Here is a 23,492-nt window from a genome sequence, read left to right on the forward strand (position 1 = left end):
TTTGAAGTGTTCATTTACCATCCTGACATAATCTAGGGTTGCACTGCGTGATGTTGATGATACTTTTGTCAACGTGAAGAATGCAGTGCCATTGTTACAGAAATTGTACAAGAAACAGAGACCTTAATATGTACCATCTGTTTTACAAAAACGTTCAATGTGGTAATGCATTTGCAAACCAGAAGCAATATCTCTAAGACATGAAATGAACATATGTTGTCTAAGAGCCTTCAGGCTGACATTGAAAAAGAGAAAAGATAGTACTTCAAGGCAAATACTATCCCAGTAGAAAGACTGCCAGATCCAATATGGTTCAGCCTATTGACAAGTCTCTGGTGAACAACTTCATATAAAGATTTTCACATTGTTATGGGTTGTACAGCTCTCTGGCCCATCTTTTCAGCATGGGTAAAGTAGTAGCAAACACCCTCTTTGTCACTCTGGGTACTTTTCTGTTTCAGAGCAACAGATGTTGTCAGAAAAAGTCACACCATACAGTAAAGTGCTTGAATGATTATTTCTAGGGCAGGAGTGAAACTGAAACAGTGTCTTCCAATGAGTGAGCAGATAGCTTTAAAAACAGAGCTGAAAATGCAACCACCGAAAGCTGTACTAAAATATCTAGCTGTTTAGCGTAAATTCAAATTATGAGTTTTATGAGTGGTAGCATATACAATTTTCATATATATATATTGACTACTAACTGAAAAATTCTGTCCTCATTTTTCCAGGTACTCTAATCTAAAACTATATTTTACAATGTAAAATTTAAATATATATACACATGAATATTGCAGTATGTACATAGCCATAAGGCTATATATGTCATATTCGTGTAAGTGCACGTGAGAAGAATTACAGAGGTCAAATGATGGATTATTAAACCCATTAGGAGGAAGGATAGTTAACTAGCTTAACAAGTGTTAGTTTGCTTATATTTCAGTTCCAAAGATTCAATATGGCTTTAAGTTATATTATGCCATAATCAGGCTTAGTTCTTCATAAACATGTCAATATGAAATATAAGCCTTACATTTTAAAAACAGTTGAAAAAATACATCAGTGGACCTGGAGCCAGGAGATCTGGCTTTGAGTCTCCAATCTCCATTTATAAGGTGCATGACCTGAGGGAAGGCTGACCTTGGGTCAGCCTTCAAAACCTCAATTACTTCAACAATAAATAAGGGGGTTGGACTAAATGACCTTTAAGCTTCTTTCCAAATTTAAGAATTCTCATTACAAATAGACAGTCATTATACAGTTTAAAATGGAGGAAAAATTGTTTGAAGTTTAAAGTCGAGATAGTTAACTCATTTATTTTACGTTTAAAACTATACACTGACCTATAGGAAAGTCTGCTTAAAGAAACCACACTTTTTATGGTTTACTAACTTTTTATGTCTATCCGTTTCACAACAGAATTACACACATTTTTGTTCATATTCTTTCTAAATCTCACTTAGGAAAAAACATAAAACCCTTCTTTGTGACTAGTCTGTTAGTTATTGGGCAGGTAAAAGAATGATGCGATGACCCCTGACCCCATAACAAGCATGCTCCTATGTTTCCAAAGCTTTTTTGTATCTAGAAGTAGTTCTTTGATCACTAATGGAAAGTTAATTTAAAAATAATCTTTATCTTCTATTTAAGTGACCTCTCCATGATAGCTCTCATGACCTGCCAAAGAGTCTAGGATTTATTCCAGACATCCCTGTTTCTGTTCAAGTTATGATCCAAGGATGGCTCTAATCAGGAGACTTTGGCTTTCCTTGGGGTGGTATTCTAAGCACCAGGTCCATCCTCTTCTCTCAACCCACCCATCCTTAACATAATAACTCTTTGGATTATGCCTCTCAAAAGAGCAGGAAAATTGTTCACTAATTGCTACAGCTAGAACCCAGAAACATATATCCAGTTTCTGAGCTGAGATTTGTAAAGGAAATTTTCCACACTCTCCGTAATTGCTAACTTCTTATTTCCTTATCACACCCTAAATTTAGTCCCTGATCACTATCACCTCCTCATTTTATTACCCACTTTGTTCTATTTATGATATATATTATGCTACCCTGAAGAGTTGCACAGATCAGTGAATTCTCTGGCTACCCTTGAATTTAGAGTTTTATTCAAACTTCTGCCTGGTCTCTTGACCTGTCAACAGTCAGGGGTGGAGCAACAGAAATTCTTCTCTTAGCTCTGGATCAGGGGAAAGCCCCTGATGAAATTCACTTCCAACCACACAAAGTTCAAAGGCACTGGCTTGAGTGGTGCATGTGTTTATTCAGGAACATGTGGATCTGATGAGTGCGAGGAGATTGGTGCAGTATGGCTCAGATGCAAGTCGTTGAGTATAATTGATTTTTAATGGGCTGGCTACCTGCCACCAGATGTTCATCAATTAGGTACGCTTTCAAAACCAACACAGCTGCTTATTTCATGCTGACTATCCAGTGGCTGAGGTATTGTTACATAGTGTAAGAAGTCATTTCTGTGTAGGGCGGCCATACGTTCAGTTTGCTCTCAACCAGTCATGATGTAGGCCTATAATTACTAATAGCACCCCCTTTCTCTTTCTCACTGTCCCAGTTTGGACAATAAATCACTTGGGCATCTTACCTATTTGTCATGCCATTCCATACACTGTACGAAGCTAAGTGAGACATAGATCTTGCCCTACAGCAGCGAAATAATTCATATCAGCAGCATACACAAAGTAGATCTTACCTCTCAATATCACTAAATTTTAGAGCTGTAAGGACCTTTAGATTGCATTTATTCCAATGCTTCTTAAGATCTGGTTAGTGAATTGGTGAGTTAATTTTTACCAGCTTACCTCTGCTTCGCCTGCACCTATTTGTGAAGCGTCATCCCAATTTCTTCCCTTCATTCTTCCTTTCTATTTCTCTCTCCTCTTCTAGACAGTATCTGGGGCTGGCTTATTTCCTTGTCTTATCGGTACAATTCATATTGAGAGAGGACTTTTTTCTCCTTTGAATCAGTGTCTCCCCTACACCACACCGAGGTGATCAAATGACCTCATTGTTCTTCATAAAAGAATAGATAATCCCTTTTAGGCAAAAAAGCAAATAACTCTCCTAAAATATTTTGTAAGATAATTTAATTTTATGTCTACAAGGAAGAACACAGTATTATTATAAAAGGATTTTCTACCATCTTAGTCATGTTATTTTATGAGTGTCATAACATATCTTTAAAAGAATTTAACCTTCTTCATGTTACACTGTGCTATTTTAGATAATTGCCAACTGGATAATTTTGATTAAGGCTGGCCTAGCCTATAGCTATGGAGACAATTTTTTTCCTGAGTCTCTATTGATCTCCAGGAAATATTAATCCTCTACTGGCTGTAAATGCCAATATTTATTTACACTTCTCTTTTTTTTACCGTTCTTAAATTTAATTTTTATCAAAGTAGTAGACGTAGAGGTTTTTAAAAATTATATAGTCATAAATCCTATAATGAAAAACAGCAGAATTGTTCCCAGTGGCAATCACTTTCAACTTATTTTAGTTATTTCTTTCTGTAATTACCTTTATATTTCTAAATATTGTAATTAATTTGCTCTTTCTTGATTTTAAAATTTTAGTTTTCTTCCTATTTTAGAGGGTTTATAACAATCCTCCACTGCTAACATACCATACTTTCCCTCTCCTCATCCTCCTAATATACTACAATTTTGGTTAATTAAGAAATTGATGTTTGTGTTGTTAGGAATACATAAATATTGCTAAATTTGAAGCTTAACTTGGAAATATAGCTACCTATTTTCCTGTTGTTCTTTTAGTTTTAGTTTTGTTTGTTCAGTTTTCTGTGTATCTGTCATTAACCTGACGTCTCCAACTTTCTCCCTCACCTGTGTATCTCCTCTCAACTCACTCAAACACTGTGAAATTTATAAGTTCATTTTTATTTTCATTAAAATATCCTCATGGAGATTTGGTCCTCCTACTCCTAGCTGTAGCCTCAGGAAGAAGGCATTGCTATTGTTGTATTGTTATTTATCTCATCCATTGTTAATGCTGAGAAACCCAATGCCATTCTGATACCTGAATTACCACAGACTTAGTGGCTTAAAACAATGCAAAATTACCCTTCAGTTCTGGAGGACAGAAGTCAGAAATGGATCTCACTGGGCTCAAATCAAGGTGCTGACAGCCTGCATTCCTTTCTGGAGGCTCTAGGGAAGAATCTCTTTCCTTGCCTTTTCTAGCTTCCAGAGGCTGATGCAGTCCTTGGCTTGTGGCCACTCCCTCCATCTTCAGAGCCAGCGATGGCCAGTGGAGTCTTTCTCACATACTATCACCCTGACAATGACACTTCTGCCACCCACTTCCACATTTACAGACCTATGTGATTACTTTGGGCCAACCCTAATAATCCAGGGTAATCTCCTTATTTTATGGTCACCTGATTAGCAATCTTAATCCCCTTTGCTGTGTAAACTAACATTGCCAGGTTCCAGTGGAGTAGGACATGAACATCTTTGGGGGGGGCTATGATTCTGCCTACCACAGGCTCTGACATGCTGATAGAGGCTATTAAGCATCCAACTCCCTCCTCAACATTTCTACTTAGATATCTAATTGGCATCTCAAACCACATTCAAAACCAAACTCTTGATCTTTGTTCTCCATAAACATGCCCTCCCTTTGGTCTTCAATTTTTCAGTAACTAGGCAAGTCAAAAATTGTAATTGCCGAAATAAATTATTGACACCCGAGAATTCAAAACTTCTTCCTACTTCCCCTCCATAAATCCAGTTGCCCAGAACAGCTTTTAGAATATCATAAGTATTAATATTTCATGAATGGTCTGATTTCCCAATTACATGATCACATACATTTTTAAGAATTTTCTATGGTGGTTTATGGTTTTCTGCTTGTTTGATTACCTTTAATTCAGATGATAACTTATTGATTTATAATATATATCTTTAATAAATATTTGTTCTCAATGCAAACTAGGGAATATATGATTTAGTTGGGGTTCTTAATTGAAAACAACAGAAATTATTAATTTAAGCAGGCAATAAATTTATTGCAAATATAGGTGGCAAAAAAAAAAAAAAATCAGCCAGAGGTTTAAAAAAGCAGGTCCTGAAAATAGGACTCAGTGCAGCTACATTATCCATCCTGACCCTGCTGCAACCCTACCTATTATACAAAACAAGGGGGTGGGCATTGGTTTTTCTTTCCTCATCTTTTATGATTTCTAGAATTTTCTTCCTAACAATATTAGTTTCATACTGTATAGCAACCATTCTTAACCTATCCCATTACTAAGTGGGAAAACACAATTAATTGTAAACGAAAATGACACAAAAGATTTGAATTTCATAGAACTTCTGTTTGTTCTTTTAATCTTTAAAGTTTTCATAATGTTATAACCAATAACCCCTTATGTTTGCCTTTCCTCTTACACATAAGTTGTGTTGATTACAAAAAGAAGCTGAACATTACATTTGACATTTTTGAAACTTGATGCTTTAAATATCAAATGTTTTGAAAACTGAGATTCCCAGTATTCAAATAATTCTCTTGAAATGAAGAGGAAACCAAAGGACAAGATACAGTCCTTCAATCTGTGCAGTTGAAATGCTCTTCGGGTCAGATTACATTTACTCTAAATGGCCAGACAGTGCTGCGCCATCCTAGTTTGCGATGTGTGTGACTCACACAGTTAATAGTAGTGGGTCAAACAGTGGTGACTAATAAGGCTAATAAGACTTATTCTGTGTTGGAGTTAACAAATCCTTTATCAGTACTTCAACCACTCTGCTTATGTGGCCTCATTGTTAAGATTATGCCTTTCATCTATGGAAACCAATCCCTTTCATATACAGTTTCAGCAAGAAGCTTATCAAATGTGTATTAAAGCAGTATTGACTTGTCTAACAATAAAAAGTACAATTAGACTTCCAACACAGAGCATTTCTAATTTGCATAAAATCCTCTCTAACCTATCTATTCCTTTTACTGCAGAATATAACCAAAAGGTTATATTCCATCCATGTGCCAGTAATTACTCTGAAATCACTAGACAGATGTACCTATATAATATTGTTCCATTCTTTATGCAGATCTTAAAACTGAATTTATATGCAAGATATATCAATAGGAAAACACTAGTAAAATCATTAGAAAAAGTGACCAAGCACAATGGATTCCTTTTACATAATATCACAGAGTGTAATAATTTAAGATAGTTTCTTACTGAGACCCACTGTCTTGATTAAAAAGAAAAGAAAGCTCAAGGATAAGACTAAAGACGTACTTTTATGACACCTTTTAATTGCGGCTTCTAATTTACACAATGTATAGTTTTAAAAGACAACTTTTAATCACCAGAAGAGTACTTAGGAACAGACTTTACATAAAAAGTAGGTAAACCAATCTGAAAATTAAGGGATTATTTTAAGAATACCGGAAGTATTTATAATGGAACATTTTTATTTGAGAGTATAGGTTATTCTTTGGCCATGTTGTGATCCTTGTCACATAAATGCAGGCCTCTGTTCTGTACCTGAGAATTTTAATTCCACTTTTTAAAGCAATGGAAACTTGTGTGACTCTTGTGATTCTTGTACTCTTTGATTTCCTTAAGTGACTCCTAGGAGGAACAGTTCAGAGCGTGGCTGATTCTCTACTTCTTTGCAAAGGTGGCATGAAAATGCTTTGTGACCACCGCTGATGAGCCTTCCCATGGTTGTTGAATAAAGAGCAGCACTGTTCTACCAGGGTAACGCAAAATGACATTGCCTCAGGTCATTTCAGGGCATGTCACATCATGTAACACAACATAACCCGATGTAACCTGATCCAACAGGTCAGGTGCCTGTTGCCTATTTGTAGGAAACACTTTCTTATTTCTCCTCCAGAAGAGAGGCCATGTCACCATGTATAACGAAATGTCAGTTCTAGCTCTGGGTCCAAGGGATACCAATGGAAATAATTTCCTTCCCAATTATAGTGGACTCTGTTCAGCACTGAGTTACTAAGAGTTCATGTCATTAACAAGAATGTAGTTGTGAAAGTGAGTTGAAGGAAATATGCCTTAATTAGCACAAATTTAACAAAAGTTGTAGCAGAGACAAAATGCTGTATTTTTTTTTTAATGGCAATAAAAACAGGAAAAAAGAGAAAAAGAGCTAGGAACCAGTAATAGTTAACAAAACATCATTCTTTTACAAAAGAGAATTTTATTTTCTAGGAAAAACAATAAATAAATGACCAAGAAAGTAGGTGTTTTTCTTTAAAAATTACTGTTAACCAAGGTAATTGATGAGAAAGATGCTTGCATTCCTCCATTTCTGAATTTATCAGGTGAAGTTATCCAACGTGCTGTGTGCCTGTAGGTATATAAAAGAGGCATGATACCCAGTGCCTACCCTCAGTAGGCTTCCCTGACTGAAGAAACGAAACAAGCATACATTTCACACCTGACATTGAGTAAATGCTAACCTCTAGGCTATTACCTGTAAATCCTAGAGAAATTAGAGAAAGAAAAGAACATTGCCTGGAGTAGGAAAGAAGGCCTCAGGGATTTGAATTTGTTATTACCTGCTTTGAGTTTAATTTTTTAGTCTCACAAGGAAATCCAAGTCTATTAAAAGGTAAAAAAGCATGTAGTTCACTAGGAGTGGTGAACTGTACAAACATCTAACTTGAGTTTAATCTATAAAGGTAAAGGGAACATTCTTTAAAAATAGTTCTTAGGCTGGTAACAGAATTAATTTACTCAGAATAAAACTATTGGCTTCATCACCAGAAAATTTGGAATAAAAATTGTATAGCAGTACGATAAAAATCTACTTTTAAAATGTTAACACATACTTACTAAAAGAAACACCCATATAACTAGTCCTCTTTAATTAATCATTTAGTTGACATGAACCCTATCTCATTTGGCTCTAGTCTGTTAAATGTTAAAGAACAAGAATTGAGTTAAAAGAACAGCTTAAGGAACCTCCATACTGTTCTTCACAGTGGCTGTATCAATTTACATACCCACCAACAGTGCAAGAGGGTTCCCTTTTCTCCACACCCTCTCTGTGATGACCTAGATGGGTGGGATGGCGGGGGTGGTGGATGGAGGTCCAAGAGGGAGGGGATGTGTATATACATTTAGCTGATTCACTTGTTGTACAGCAGAAACTAACAACATTGTGAAGCAATTATACTCCAATTAAAAAGAAAAACAGCATAAGAAAGACATGAAGGAGCTTTTTGTTGGAGATAAGAGTTTCATAATTGTGTTAACTTGAGGGGTGGCATGCTTTCTTCCTGGACCCAGATAGCAAAACAAGAAGGACATGTACAAGGGTTAAAAATGGTGAAGGCAGGCTTTTATATTTTTATAAAGTAGTGTTGTTATTTCATAAGTAATACTATACATTTTCCAGATCAGGGATAGAGATAAATGTTATTAGTATATCGTCATCTAAGTCAAATAGGCATCATTTCAGAATTATCCATCACTTCCAATGTTTGTCTCATTATTCTCAACTTTCCTCCATTATTTCACATAATCAAGATTTGACTGTGCATATATTATAGGTAAAGGACGATAACAAACTAATATATGCATCAAGATCACACCATTAATAAACACAGGTGTCAGAATTCAATTCATAATTATGTTTGAAAGGACAGCTGGTTTTCAGCTTAAACCTGTGCCTCCAATACAAGCGTGCGATTTGCTACTACCATAGCATAAAATATTTGAAGTCTAAGATATACTTGCTTTACAGATAGGCTTTCTTGCCTTGTAATAAAACCTAAAAGCTTTAATACAAACAACTAAATTTTCACAGTTCAAAAAAAAAAACTATTCAAAGTAATGGAATGTTGTACTTATTAGCTACCTGTTAGTTTCTCTTTGTTGTGCTAATGTTCACAATGATGGGTACAGGTTTAAACAATTACGTAAATAATTTAAATTGACACTGAAGAAAACAAAAATAAAATAATTTTGTGCTTCTTTTCTGCAAGCAACTTGGCACTCAAAGATCATTGAACTATTCTGAGTCCATTTCTTTGAGCACAAAACTGAGCAGAAGTGCCCAGAAGCTATAAACTATCACTAAACACCCCTAAGAGGAGATTTGGTGGCTCATATTCCACTAAGCTGTTTCAGTGCATGTATCATCTTTGGGGATCACTCTAATTTTTGTTTATTTTTGATCTCTTCTCTGTTTCGTTCTTCTTCCAAAAGGCCCAAAGAGGGAGGTGAATGAAAACTACAGTTGGGACTAGATCAGGACATCCAGGGTCATCTGACTGTCTAACTCTCTTCTGTCACCAGGGGTCTCACATGGTAGATTGTAGGACCAATTACCAACGGTTCATGATGGAACTACAACGTGGCAGCTCCTGGAACGGAACTAATTATTGAGAGTTGCCAAACGAGAGCTAAATCAATTCTTAAATGATAATAAAACTAATGAGGTAGAAACTTTACTTCCTCCCCAACTCCACTGCCCTCAGGTGAACTAAGGAGGAGAAATAGCAAATTCCCTTCTTTATTTCCACAAAAACTCTTCTCAGACACCGGAAAACAATGGGAGAATACAAGTAGGTTGTTCTCTTTTTCTTTGGCTTGAAACTTAGCTCACAAAGAAAGTTCACACTATGTAAAGATTTTCACAGTGATGTATTAACAAGTCTGCAGGATTTGCTCTACTTATACAGGGAAGTCAGATTCGAAAATAAAACTTTTTTCTGTTTGTGGATGCAGTGATGAACATATGGTCAGCACCTGGAATTTATAGAGGCCTTTACCTAATAAAACCTTCTGAGACATTCCAAGAATGACAACAAAGTGATGGCATGGAGCAGAACTGCCAAAGGTAATCTTCTTCACCTTCTGGTTCTTTTAAAGCAGAAAACATAAAACTAACAACTTAGTGCCCCCCAAATGCTTATGAAATGTGCATTAAAGAGGTGGGAGCCCAAGTGCCCTGACAAAGGTGCTATTATATCATGACTGTGAGTGTCTTTCTGGATTGTCTCAGAACTGGTTTATGAGATAGATGACTGATTGGTAAGCATACTATTAAAAAGTAGAGTAGGACAGAGTACAAGATCAAGTTCAAAGTTAGAAAGTTTTACTTAGAATGTTTTTATAATGGAATGCATTAAGTGATAAAACCACATACAACATTGACTATGACTTTATAAAAATCTATTACATTTAGCTGCAACTTAGGAAAATGTCATTTGCAAGGTGACTCTCAGCTCAATATAAACTTTAAAACTGAAATTCCCAATCAGGAAAAGAAAAGTTGATGAGATCCAGATTGGAAAAAAAAAAAAAGATTAAGGCATCCGGTTAAGACAGCTTAACTTTTAAAGAATACAAATGTCTTCACAAATGTAAATCTAAATAATACAGTGAAAATATTTTCTATATTTTGCAACAATATTTTGTAAATAATAAGGTTTTTCTTGAATATAATCACAAAATCAGAAATAACCCCAATCCTGAGCCCCTCTTTACCCTGGTTCAGATCTCAGCTGTTTATAATATCTAAACCAAGATTCAACATACTTTTAATGACATTTCTCCAAGCCTCTCAGCCCTCACACTCTACTTTCCTCCAAGAATCAAAGTCAAATGGGCAGAAGAAAGAGGTTATTTCACCCACAAACATAAAAAATAAACTGACTATTGGTTTTCAGAGTTAAGTGCTATCAATATCTCTCAGGGACCAAAAACAGAAGAAAGAGAAGCTCTCCCTATTGTAACTCCCTGAAAAATCAGCCAGTTGATACCCTTTACAACTCTTAGATAACAAGCCACAATCAAAGCAAACATACCAAATACTGTTTCAGCACAGAGAGGAGAAGAAACCACAGCCCACTGAGAAGAGCTGGACTTGCTATAAAGAAGGTACAGAGGAGTCTGCAAGGTAGCTGGGTGTGTATACTAAGGACCGAACAGAAATAGAGACGTGCTCTGTGGTGGCGGAGAAGACTATCTGGGGCATGGATGATGGGTGTCAAGCGTCACGAGTCGTGATTATGACCTTGTTACTTTTCCTTGGAGTTCTTTTAACGTAGGACTCGTGTTTAGAATGATCTTTTACTTCTACCAGAATAGATTTTCTTTTTTCGTCTGTTATGGTTTATTCTTTGGCTCAAAAAAAAAATCCATCAAAGTTACTCATTGAGGAAATCATCATTTGGGATATTTAGTTTATTATTGGTGTAGAAGTGTAAAAGCCTCCCTAGTCCAAGAAAAGATGTTTCATTTTTCACTCCCACCCCAATTCTATCTCCTACTCTGGGGAGTAAACAGACAGTGAAGTAACTTATAACAGTCTTTCTCCCAATTCATTGATTGTAATCATTGCTAGATAGCTGATGTCTAAGAAATAAAGCATTTCAGATTAGTCAAGAGCTGAAATTTTGGTTTTCAAAAATGCCATAAGACTCTATAACCTCCTGAGTTTTTAAATGTCTTCCACTACACATGTGTCTTGCATTTAGAATTCCTTTGTTTTATATGTTCTAACTCCTTTGGCTTACGTTTAAATACTTGTAACAAAAAAAAACAAAAAGACTTCGTAGCAAGTGCTGAATACTGTTCTTTGGCAAGAATTCAGATCTTTAGCTAGCCATTAAAAGTAAAGGGAAAAATAATAGCAAATAGAACCTAAAGCAAAATCATAGCAAAGAGTGACCGACGAATCAGGAGGAGAGTTTGTAGCAAATACTGGTCATAGAAAGCACTAAAATTTCTTAGCTAATGCCAATCATTAAAGTTAATGGAAAATTCAGAGCGACTGCTAATAATTGAAGTCAATAGAGAATTGATAGCACATGCTGATCAGCGATGCTAATGGAAAAATTCTCCACCAAACTGCGCGTTTTCAGATGTCTTCTCGGAATAGCAAAAAGCTGTAAGTGTGAGTTTTGACTGTTAGGTTGACATTTGCCATTTCTTTGTATTCATCAAGTTTATGTGATGTGAAATAGGCGCAGCCTATTGTGGCAGCAGGGGTTTAATTATGACTCCAAATGTATTTGTAAAAGTGTATTCCTTTTGACGTTGGTGCCCCCCAAATGGAAGTAATCACCTGCTAATTGTGCACAGGAGCCCCGAGAGCTGTCTGGCATGATAATCTGGTCTGCAAATTTGGGATTGTGAAAGGCTCCTTTTCTTCTTAGTAAGTATCAAACGCCACTAGTTCTCTCAGTGCAGAAAGAAATCAACAATCCCACAGATAATATGCAGTATAAAAATGTAGCCTCTAACTAAACAAACTTTCTGCACACTATCACAGTCCTACATTTATTTCTGTCATTTCCAATTTGCTGGATAGATTATTGTACTTGCTAAACTATCCTGTGAGCATGGTGCCCATCCATAATAGCATTCAGACCACAGGAATAGTGTGGGCAAACACGGGACCAGAACTGATGGCATGCCATTAGGTATTGTTTTGCCAGCACCTTTTATTACAATTGCGCAGGCTCATTTTCCTGAACTATTCCTGGTTTTGCACATTGCCTCTCCCATCCTAATTCTTATTACACTAGCCTCCATCCTACTTGTGTACTCAAAACTTATTTGTCCTTCAGTACCCTGCCTGAATCCCGCCTCTACTATGAGACATTTTCTGATGATCCCCTGATTTCACTTATTTGCATAAGCAAGCGCTCGTTGTCTGTACTGCAGATTTAATAGTCATATTGTCCTGTATTATTTGACATATATTGTTGTTTAAATCTTAGTCCAACCAATATCTCACAAGACAATAGACTCCCTTTAACAAAAGGAGCCTGATATTTTTTTTGTCTGACCCACAGTGCATAAATCTCAACGGCTTCTACAGAAGGAGACAGCATTGGAAAAAAAAAAAAGTGAGACGACCATTGAAACTAGAGTTAGATATCTAGGTTTTAAGTATTAATTAGCTCTGCCATTTAAAAATCCTGGGAGAGGTTCCAAATTACCTGAGACCCATGAGTATCAGTTTTCTTACGCTGTAAAATGGGAAAATTCCTGGGCAATTCGCCTCACTTGTGGTTGTCAGAAGCAAATGAAATTGCATATGGGAATGGGCTATATTCATACGTGAATGGATAGATTGCAAATATATCTCATTCTTGGAATAAGTGCTTAATATATGTTTGAGTATAGTTTTTATCAATAATATGTCATTTTTCATGAACAGTTTTCAACTACAGTTTTTAGCTTCTGAGGGAAGACAGAATAGAAACTCTCTCTGATATGTAAACTTGAAAAATAATAGAATACAATGTAATAAGTAATGGGAAAATGAAGTGAGAGATGGCAGCAAATTGAGCCAATGACTGTCATGGTGAGACGGTCTGCAGATCTGGAACCTGTTGTAGCAAACAGTTCAGCAAGACCAGCATTTTATATTTGTGACCCAAAAGGCTAGTTTAAATATAAATCATTTTTGAGTGTCAGTAAGTTGTATCTCATTAATTGCTCTAAGAAAAACTGTATTTTTCCTTAAGAAACTTCAATCCAAAGAACAGTCCTATAGGATAAAGATTTCTGATCTATAACATGTGAAATAGTTCAGATACTAAGCTTAGTAAATCTTGACCTCACACTATATTTTATTTTGACTAAAATGCAAATAAGGATAGCTATAAAAACTTCAATTTATACACCACACTGAAATTATAAAGTATAGATTATTTACCTATTGAATGAGAATAAAGTGATAAAAACACAGGAAGTAAAACTGAAAACATTAACCTCATTTGAATAGGATACAGATCATCATTTACTTACATTTTAATAAATAATATGATCAAGAAAGGAAGAAAATGAAGGAAAAACCAAATAAGGAATTTTTTGATATGGAGAATGGTAAAAACAGATACATAATGGTAGACACAAACTCAACTGCTTTCTGAGATCGGACAAGGTTATGTAAAATGATTGAAATGATAATTTATAGTGAATGGACTAGATGTGGAAAGTTGAAGGAAGAATATCTATGAAGAAATGAATTCAAACTTTTGAAATACCACATGTGCCATGCAAAAACTTCCATTACAAAATACCCATAAATCCTAGATAGCCTATTAGAAACTTAAAAAGAAGAATCATGGCTGGAAAGCTCAAAAGAAAGAAAGGAAAATCTCCAAGAACCAAAAATAAGAAGGAACAGCAAACTAGAGCTGATGCTGGCTGTCTTTGGAGGGTATCCTGAACATGGTGACCCAGAGGCTTGAGTTTTATTTTCAGGACCTTGGACCTGCAAAAGTCAATATTCTGACAAAGGCCCCTCACACTAAACCTTCAGGTTTAAAGCTCTACATCCTTAATAAAATGTTAAATTGGAAAAAAAAATCATCAGGACAGGGAGATAATAGGAATTCTCTTTGTTTCAACCTGGGCTTAGAGTGGGGCAAAATATTGCCCTGAGAATATAACATTGGAACTATACCTCTCATAACATCTGGTTAAATTTTATATTACCTGCATGTCGCCAAACTCCTAAGCTTAAGAGTTTACATAAAAAGTGTACCAGGGCCCTACTGAGCCCTGTAGCCCATAGCAGAAGCAATACTTTTTAGAGGAATGTGTCTTTATATCACAAATACTCCATTGCATATATACTCATAATCGGAAATTACAGAACACCTGAGGATCAAACAGCAGACATATCCCAAAGCAGAGTCAGACTCCCAAGAACTTAATAAAACTATTGGGAAAATGCTACCAAAAATGAGTTTAAAATAAATATAGTCTTGGGCTTCCCTGGTGGCGCAGTGGTTGAGAGTCCACCTGCTGATGCAGGGGACACGGGTTCGTGCCCCGGTCCGGGAAGATCCCACATGCCGCGGGGCGGCTGGGCCCATGAGGCCGCTGAGCCTGCGCGTCTGGAGCCTGTGCTCTGCAATGGGAGAGGCCACAACAGTGAGAGGCCCGCGTACCGCAAAAAATAATAATAAATAAATAAATAAATGTCTTAAAAATATTCAAAACCATAAGACACTATCAGTAAAGAATAGACATTTTAAATAACCAACTAGAATTTATAGAAAGAAGACAAGCAGCCATAGGAATTTAAAAATTAAATGTGTATATGAAAAATAGATTGGACTCAAGTGAGAAAACATAGTAAACTAAAAAATATATCTGAGCAAATCAGTCAGAATGCAGCACAGAGAGATAAAGAGAGAAAAAACGTCAAGGAGAAATTGAGACATGAATGCAGAATAAGTCTAGTCCATGCATAAATGCACTTCCTAAAGGAGAGAATATAATGGAATAGAGGTATCAGCATTACCCCTATACAGAGATGACAGAAATTTTTCCCCAGTTAAAAATGTGATTCCTCCAATTTGTGAAGCTTAAGTTCCCAGGAAGAGAAATGACGGGAGATCAGGTCGGTGCTTTGTGACCACCTAGAGGGGTAGGATAGGCAGGGTGAGGAGGAGACGCAAAAGGAAGGAGATATGGAGATATAGGTATATGTATAGCTGATTCACTTTGTTATAGAGCAAAAACTAACACACCATTGTAAAGCAATTATATGCCGCTAAAGATGTTAAAAAAAAACACATCATAATGAAAATACAGAATACCCAGTTCAAAGAGAAGATGTGCAGAATAGACAGAGCTTAACACTAATAGATCCTTGATTAAAGAAGTAAAGAGATTCTTTTCATATTCTTTTCACAGGATATTGTGAAAAGATGTCATCAGGATTCAGGTACAATTTTGCTTCTTCAATCTACCAGTTTCAAGGAAAGTTATCACAACTATGCTCCTTAAGTCTATCACAGGATATTGAATATAGTTCCCTGTGCTATACAGTAGGACCTTGTTGTTTATCCATCCTGTATATGTTTGCATCTGCTAATCACAAACTCCCAGACCTTCCCTCCCCCCCATATATATGTATAACTGAGTCACTTTGCTGTACAGCAGAAATTAAACACAACATTTTAAGTCAACTATACTTCAATAAAATTTAAAATAAAAGAAGTAAGGGATGAAATTCTGGAAGAAGAAAAGCTCTGGCAAGGAGTTAGAGTTTTATGCTGAGTGTAACTGGAAACCAATTGTACGGTTTTGAAGGGAGTGATGAAATTTAATTTATATTTTAAAAATATTGCTCTGAATGTTGTATGGTGTAATAGATTGTAAGGGCATGTCATTTCTTAAGGGCGTATCAATGATGGTGGGATGGTAGCAGTGGGAGGAGTTCTCAGATATGGAATCCAGTTTGACAGTAGGCCATCAGTCTTGCCGAAGGACAGAAAGTGAGAGCTGAGGGAAAGGGTAGAGTCAAGGATGACTGTTATGTTTCTGGCATGAGCAGCTGAGTGTAACGTGCTGCCTTTGTGAAGCTGGAGAACGCTGAGAAAGGGAGATCCAGGGGGAGGGGGAAAATCAAGACTTTTTGGCCCTTATTGGGTACTTTTATAGGCTGGGAGGAGTTATTAGCACTTGGAGATAGATTAACTCGTTTAACCTTGACTGCAGTCCTGGGGGAAGGCACTGGTATTATCCTCCTTCTAAAGATGAGGAAACTGAGGTATAGAGAAGTTAACTCCCCGCTGAAGGTCACACAGCTGTTTGACTTAAAAATCCATACTCTCAAGCAGTATTCTCTCTTGCCTCTTAGGATGTGTCATCCAAGTTGAGATGTGGATTCATGATGTGAAGCTCAAAGAAAGAGGAGATTTTCCTGAAAAAATGTCATGGTAAAGGAGTACAAAAAGTGGGCTAGGACAGTGATTCCCAACGTTTTGTATATTCTTGGTCCATTCTCAAATTCTAAAATATTGGCAGAAAATTTGATGGGACTAAGAGATCAAAGCAAAGAATCATCCTATTGCAGAGCTGTGTCTCATAGTGCTAATGAAAGTGTCCAAAAACAAAGAAATTTCCTCTGATCTTTCCTCAGCCCTGTGCACAACATAAGCAGAACTCTTTACTGACCTGAAAGGTTCCAAGTCTCTGTGAATGAGGCAGGAGGGAGGTGAAACAGATGTCAGACACTTCCCAACAAGTTCATAAGAATATAAGCTGCATGAGGTCAGGGAATTTTTTTCTGTACTGTTGCTGCTGTATGCTCAATACCTAGAGTGGGATCTCACATATGCTAGGCACTTCATACTTATTAGTTGCGCAAATGATTGAAAGCTGTATCCTGCTCTAACCTCAAATGCCTAACCACTCTCAAAATCCTTACAGACATTGTTATTCAAAACAAACATGCAAACAAAAAAAATCAGTAACACAAGATGCAAGTTATATACATGATCAATATTCACAAACCTGTGAAGATTTGGGGGAATTCATGGGTAGCAATGGGCTAGGTGAATATTATCAAAGTAGGAGATTGTCCTTACCACCCTAAAAACCTGTAAAATGTAGGTTTTGAGGCAGTGATCAATCTGTGCTCAAGAAGGCTTCAGAAGAAGTGCTGTTTTTGATTTAGAGCCAATTTTCAACTTAAAAAAAAGATGTGGATGGATAGAAGGAATAGGGTTGGAAGATAGGGGATTTGATTTTAATGACCTGATAATTTCAGAAAAGTCAGTGGAAATAGCCACTGGAAGGAGGTCAGGAGTGAGAGGAGGAAAATTAGGGCATTAAGCAGCTGTAGCAGAGATTTGATCAGTACAGTGGGTTTGCGTCTAGAGAAGTAGCCAGAGATGATAGACTTAAGGAGCATAGTTGTGATAACTTTCCTTGAAACTGGTAGATTGAAGAAGCAAAATTGTACCTGAATCCTGATGACATCACCCCCCAGGTTAAGTGCTCAGCACTCAAAAAGAGGGTGTGTTCCTGAGCTCTCCTGGCATCTTTCAAAGGCAATTCTCCCAATCCATGGTTTTTTCCATGGGTCTTGGAGGGTATACTATGAGTCTCATATTCGCTGATTCGCTGATCTTTGAACTGGGGAAATTATTTGGATTCCAAAATTCCCTACTCTAAAGCTAACAAAATGTCCAGAGTTTGCTAAGAGGCCTAATGTTCTAAGTACTCTCTAACTTGAAATGTTTCTTAGATCTGGGAGAAAATGCACATTGGAAAGAGTTCTACACAGATGGTTGGAGATAAGATTTGCAGGATCCCATATGCCTGCTACTTGGTAGAGTTATAGCAGTAAGTGGTGATGGCAAGTCCAGAGGCTTTGAGTCTTATAACTGGGAAGCCCTGAAGCGATTTTGAAAGAATTTTCCTTCAGTGGCTGAGGGCAGGACTGGGGGGGGCTTGGATTTCTTCCCTTAAGAGGAGTCATATTGATTCAAGATGGCTAAGAAGCTGAGGCCATGGTCTTCAACCCACCTACAGAGTATAACTTTTAAAGAGTAAAAAATACACAATACTATATTATCACATATCATTATCATAACCATTGTACTTTTTCTTTTCTAATGCTGAAATAATTGGCTCTTCTCCGTAGCCATTTCTTAATCCTTTAGAGAGATCAACATTGCACCATATTTGTAAGAAAAAAAAGTCAACAGTTGAGCTCTCTGTACAGTTGGTATGTGGATTTCCATTTTCGTGGTGTGTTGGTGATTGCGTGTGTGTGTGTTTGAGGAGGAGTGTGTGTGGATATGGGTACATTTTCATAATGGCCTCAGTTCATATTTTTACATCCTTTTAAGATTTTAGAGAAAGTAAAGCACAAGATAAAAATGAAAAATAATGTGTAAATGACATTTTAACTAAATTTGTTCTCAGTTCACAAATGCTGAGACATTGTTAGGAAAGGATCACATTCAACCTTTCTAAAGAAATGAACCCAGCTTTGCTATCACTACTTTTCACACTGGTTCCACGTGGGTGGTCTTCTATTTCATAGGGCATATTAATCTCCTGTTATACGTGACAGCCACTACTGTGTGTCATCCCAGTGCAGGACAATAAAGTGACTCCAGAGTTTCCTTCTAAACTTAGTGAACAGGCGTCTCTTACTGTGACAAATGTTTATGGATTCTTCTAATTACACGTCTGGTTTAAAACTAAGATACCAAGAGAATACAATTCTCTTTTGTAAAGTTCCCAAGGTTTTGCTATAATAATCAATTACCATAATGAGTTTTTTTAAAGCTTCCATTCATCATTTTCTTAAAATATATAAACTACTAGGATAAAGATAAATAGCCATAGCCAGTGTACCCTGAAGCACTCTACCAAAGGTTTCCTTTAAATCAAAATCAACTGGAAAACATGTTGGGTTTTATTTCAAAGTCAATCCTGCTTAGGTAAAAAAAAGAACTATGTAAAACAAAAAGGAGTAAAAGAAAATCCACGACAAGTTGGCTTCATAAGAGGACACTAGGCAATGCATCATTACCACAATCATCCCTGTAGTTCAAATGTGTTTGTTAAATGGGTCCTCTAGCCAGCTCTTGTACTGTTGAAACTAGAAACTAATTCTCCACATGGGCCTTTCCTCACCTATTAACCTATTATCTCCTTCTGTTCTTAGAAAAACAGTACCCAAACTGGGAGTCGTTTGACATGTCTTTATCTAAGCCAGAGTTTCTCAACCTTGGTACTATTGCTATTCTGGGAGGTACAATTGTTCTTTGTTTTGTGGGAAGCTATTTTGTGCAGTATAAGATGTTTAGCAACATCTCTGGCCACCACCCACCAGATACCAGTAGGAGACACCCCCCTCCCCTAAACTGTGACAACCAAAACTCTCTCCAGACATTGACAAGTGCCATTGGGGGAGCAAAGACCCCCCTCCCCCCATTTGAGAACAACTGCTCTAGTCTTTCCATAAGCATTCCTTGTGAGAGAATTCAATAGAATATTCTGGTAGCATAAAAATGGTATAAAATTGAGAAAGCTAGGGCAAAGAAGAGAAAGATGATTAAGCTCGTTGGAGTTTACAAGAAATAAAAATTGGGTAAGATTTGGGTGATGATGGAGGAAATAACCAAGAAGGCATGAAAGGTATCCTGTGTCATTTAGCCACAGTTGTCCCTTTTTAAATTACTGTTCCTTAAATGTGGACTTTCTAGTCTTCAAACTCTCTGTTCTTTCCCCATCTACGCTCTCCCTTGGTTTTCTTACATTTTGGTTCTTTCTCATCACCTCTAGGAAGATGTTTCAGCCTTCATGTCTCTTCCTAACTTAAGATCTGAATTCAGAATAGCAATTTACACTTACACCCTCTATATCCTCTGTGAGACTGCAATTTCTGCTCAAGTTGCTATTCTTCCAGGTTTGGGGCTCTCAAACTTGTGTTCATAGCCATAGAAACAGAAGGATTTTTAAGCAAAATTTTCAAGAAAAATTGTATTGCTTACCCCTGGCCTTAGAGCTTGTTTTCTTGTTGTTATATCCTACATCCTACCCAATAGGACGGAATAGGTAGTACACAAAGATTTGAGATAAAAAGCATTTGCATTCAGTCCTAGCTCTGCCACGTTGTAGCAGTACTACGTGGGGCAAATCACATTTCTGAGTTCAAATTTCCTGCTGTGTAAAATGAAGCTTCCTCAGAAGGTCCTTATCAGCTCAAGTAAGATACTATGTGCAGGGTGAGGGGGCAGGAATCTTCCAATAAAATGTCTGACATTTAATAAGAAGTTAATCAAATGTATTGTTTTCCTTTCCGTTGTTGCCACTGCTGCTACCCTGCATAAGGTTCCTGATTATATCACTCTGGTCTATCCTTTCTTCCCAACTCGTCTTCCACCCATCAGTCCTGTGCCACTTCTCACGATCTCCTACTAACATTATATGGAATCTTTCCCACACTCTTCTATAGCACTGGCGCGCATAGCTTTCCTCCTTTTCTCTCCTCTGTGCTTGCCCTTACTCTCCCTACCTTTAAGCTTGTTCTTGCTTTTATTACTCGTTGTTTTAATGTGCATTCCTTTAGTTACTAGATATATTAATCATGTATTAATATTTATATTTATTTGTATTTGTATTTATTCATTTGTGAATTGTCAATGATCTGTAATCATTTTTTCTATTTCTGTGTTATTTTTCTCATTGGCTTATAAAAAGTCTTGATAAATTAAAAATATTAATCCTTGTCTATACATGTTGAAAACATTTTTTTTCAGTTTGTGAATGGTTTCCAAAGAAATGGGGAAAGGAACAAAATGAAAGATAGATAAACTTTACCATATTCAAGTTTTTAAAATGACCCTATTTTACCAGTATTAAAAAGATAAATTTCCTCATATTAAAAATATGCATATATGTGGATACATGGAAGAAGTGAAAAGAACTATAACATATATTAAATGCTAATTCATAGCAATAAGATTGTTGATTTTTATATTTCTTTGCATACATTTTAATTGCTCCAAAATTTCAATTAATTTGTAATGCCTTTGTAATCTGAACAAACTAAACAAATATGATTTTAATTGTTTTGTAAAGACAAGCAAAATTACCTGCAGCTGCAGTTTTTCTTCCTTGAAATTCAGCAAGTTCTCTATACACTGGATACACTTAATAACTATTTCACGATAGTGATGGTAATTTTAAAGTGATCTCTTTACAGTATTATTTTTAATATTTGGGGGCCCTCAATTTATAGGAGGAAAAAGCACTCTGACTACACATGTCCTCGGCAAGAGTTTGATTCAAAAAATACTAGGCTGAGAACTAGAAGAATTAGTTTGAATTCTACCTTCATCATGTATTAAAAGCATTTCCTTAGACAAGCCACCAAGATTTTATAGTTCAGTCTTCCCTGTGTAATTAAAGTATCTCTATCTCTTCCTTACCTTTTGGATATGATGGACTCAAGAGAAAAAGGAGAAAGGATTAGAAAGTACTGCCAGGTAGTCTTACATGTTTTATATTAATGTTTATTTGCCTGCAAAACTTTTGTTTTCAAATGAAGTGTGAGATATAATGTCAAATCATCATACATAAGGTGATACTCCCTTAAAATATTTTATGTGATTACTAACATGAACAACTGTTATCCCTATACTATCATTAGTTATTGACTTCTTGACTCTGAAAATTTCTCATTCATTTTTCCTCTCCCACACATTTCCAAAGAAATATTTCAGACATCCCTATGTAGAAGCTGGAGTTTCAAACAATAACATCTGAGTTGTTCCTAAAAATAAATATGTACCATCCCAACTGACCTTTAAACTGAAGACATCACCTGTATATCTGAAGGAAAGTAAAAGTCATCTTAAAAGATGGGTATAAACTACCAGAACTACAGTCAACCCCCTCTAACTAGTATCTTTAGCATATCATAGACCTTACAAGACATAATTTTTAGATAAATGATACTTGACTTGATACTTATTTATGGGGGGAAAATGACTGAGTTGCCTCAAAATAAAATATATCCCATGACAATGACTTATACAGAACATTGAGTTTATGGCAAAAGCAGTGGTCCAGAGAACTAACTTCTTTATTTATGTCAAGGATTTTAAAAATGCTACATTTAATTTTAATATCATGATGAGCAGTATTCCCCCTGCCTATAAGCCTCATTACACTACACCATGTACAGTATTTGCCTTATTTAACAATTTTTATCAATCATTTAAAAATGGGCGATGCACTCAAAAAGAAAAAAAAGTGAAGACGTGCAATGTACAGCTTCTTAGATCTACAAAAATTTGCACTTAATTGTCGAGAATAATAAAAAATAAAAGCAAAAAGTATTTTTTTTCTAGTAAATCCTGGGCCCATGATTTGATTTATTCAAAAACCAAAGACAATGACTGTTAATTGCATAAGTAGCTGTAATTCCTATTCACCACAAAAATTTTTCTGTGCTTTTCTTCTTAATAATTGTTTACCTTTTATCTACCTAATTGGATTCATCAAATATATCACCTTCCTGCCACTTTTAGATTCTTCCTTATAATTGCTGCAAGTATTTTATGCTCCCCATTTTTCCATGGTGTGGAGCAGTGTTAATCAAGGATCCCTTTCTAGAGTTTTCTTAAAACGTGAATGTGCAAAGCATGTAAACAAACACAGCAATGATATGGAAAGTTCCACCACCCCAAATAATTTCTGGAACAATTAAGGAGAGAAGGAAAAAATTGGGAATCAAAACATTTTGCTTAAATGGAATTCTTCATTTTTCAAAGTATTACTTGTTTCTTTTATTTCACTGCCATATTTTAATTCTTCTCTTTCAGATGTTCATGTTTGAATTTTATTGATATTTACCTCACCCTTGTCCTTATTCATATCATTCATAGCATCTTCTGTTTTAAATTTTGCTTTATAAACTTTTACTTTTATATTATGTATTGTTTCAAAATTATTTTTAAAACACTGACCTCATATTAGATGATATTAGGTGAATAAAACCCCTGGCCCTGTCTCTTATTTTGGTCAAATATTTTAACTTCTCTGGGTCTTAGCACTGCTGCAGTAAAATAAGAATATCTTGGGCTAAGTATTAAAATAAGAATTGCCTATGAAAATGAGAATCTATTTTGTTAAACAGATAGTTATTACATCTCTTTTCAGTAGAAAATTTGATTTT

The sequence above is a fragment of the Delphinapterus leucas genome, chromosome 9 (assembly GCF_059928025.1).
Source record: "Delphinapterus leucas isolate spDelLeu-1000000601 "Yukka" chromosome 9, BTC_Dleu_Yukka2, whole genome shotgun sequence".
NCBI lineage: Eukaryota > Metazoa > Chordata > Mammalia > Artiodactyla > Monodontidae > Delphinapterus > Delphinapterus leucas.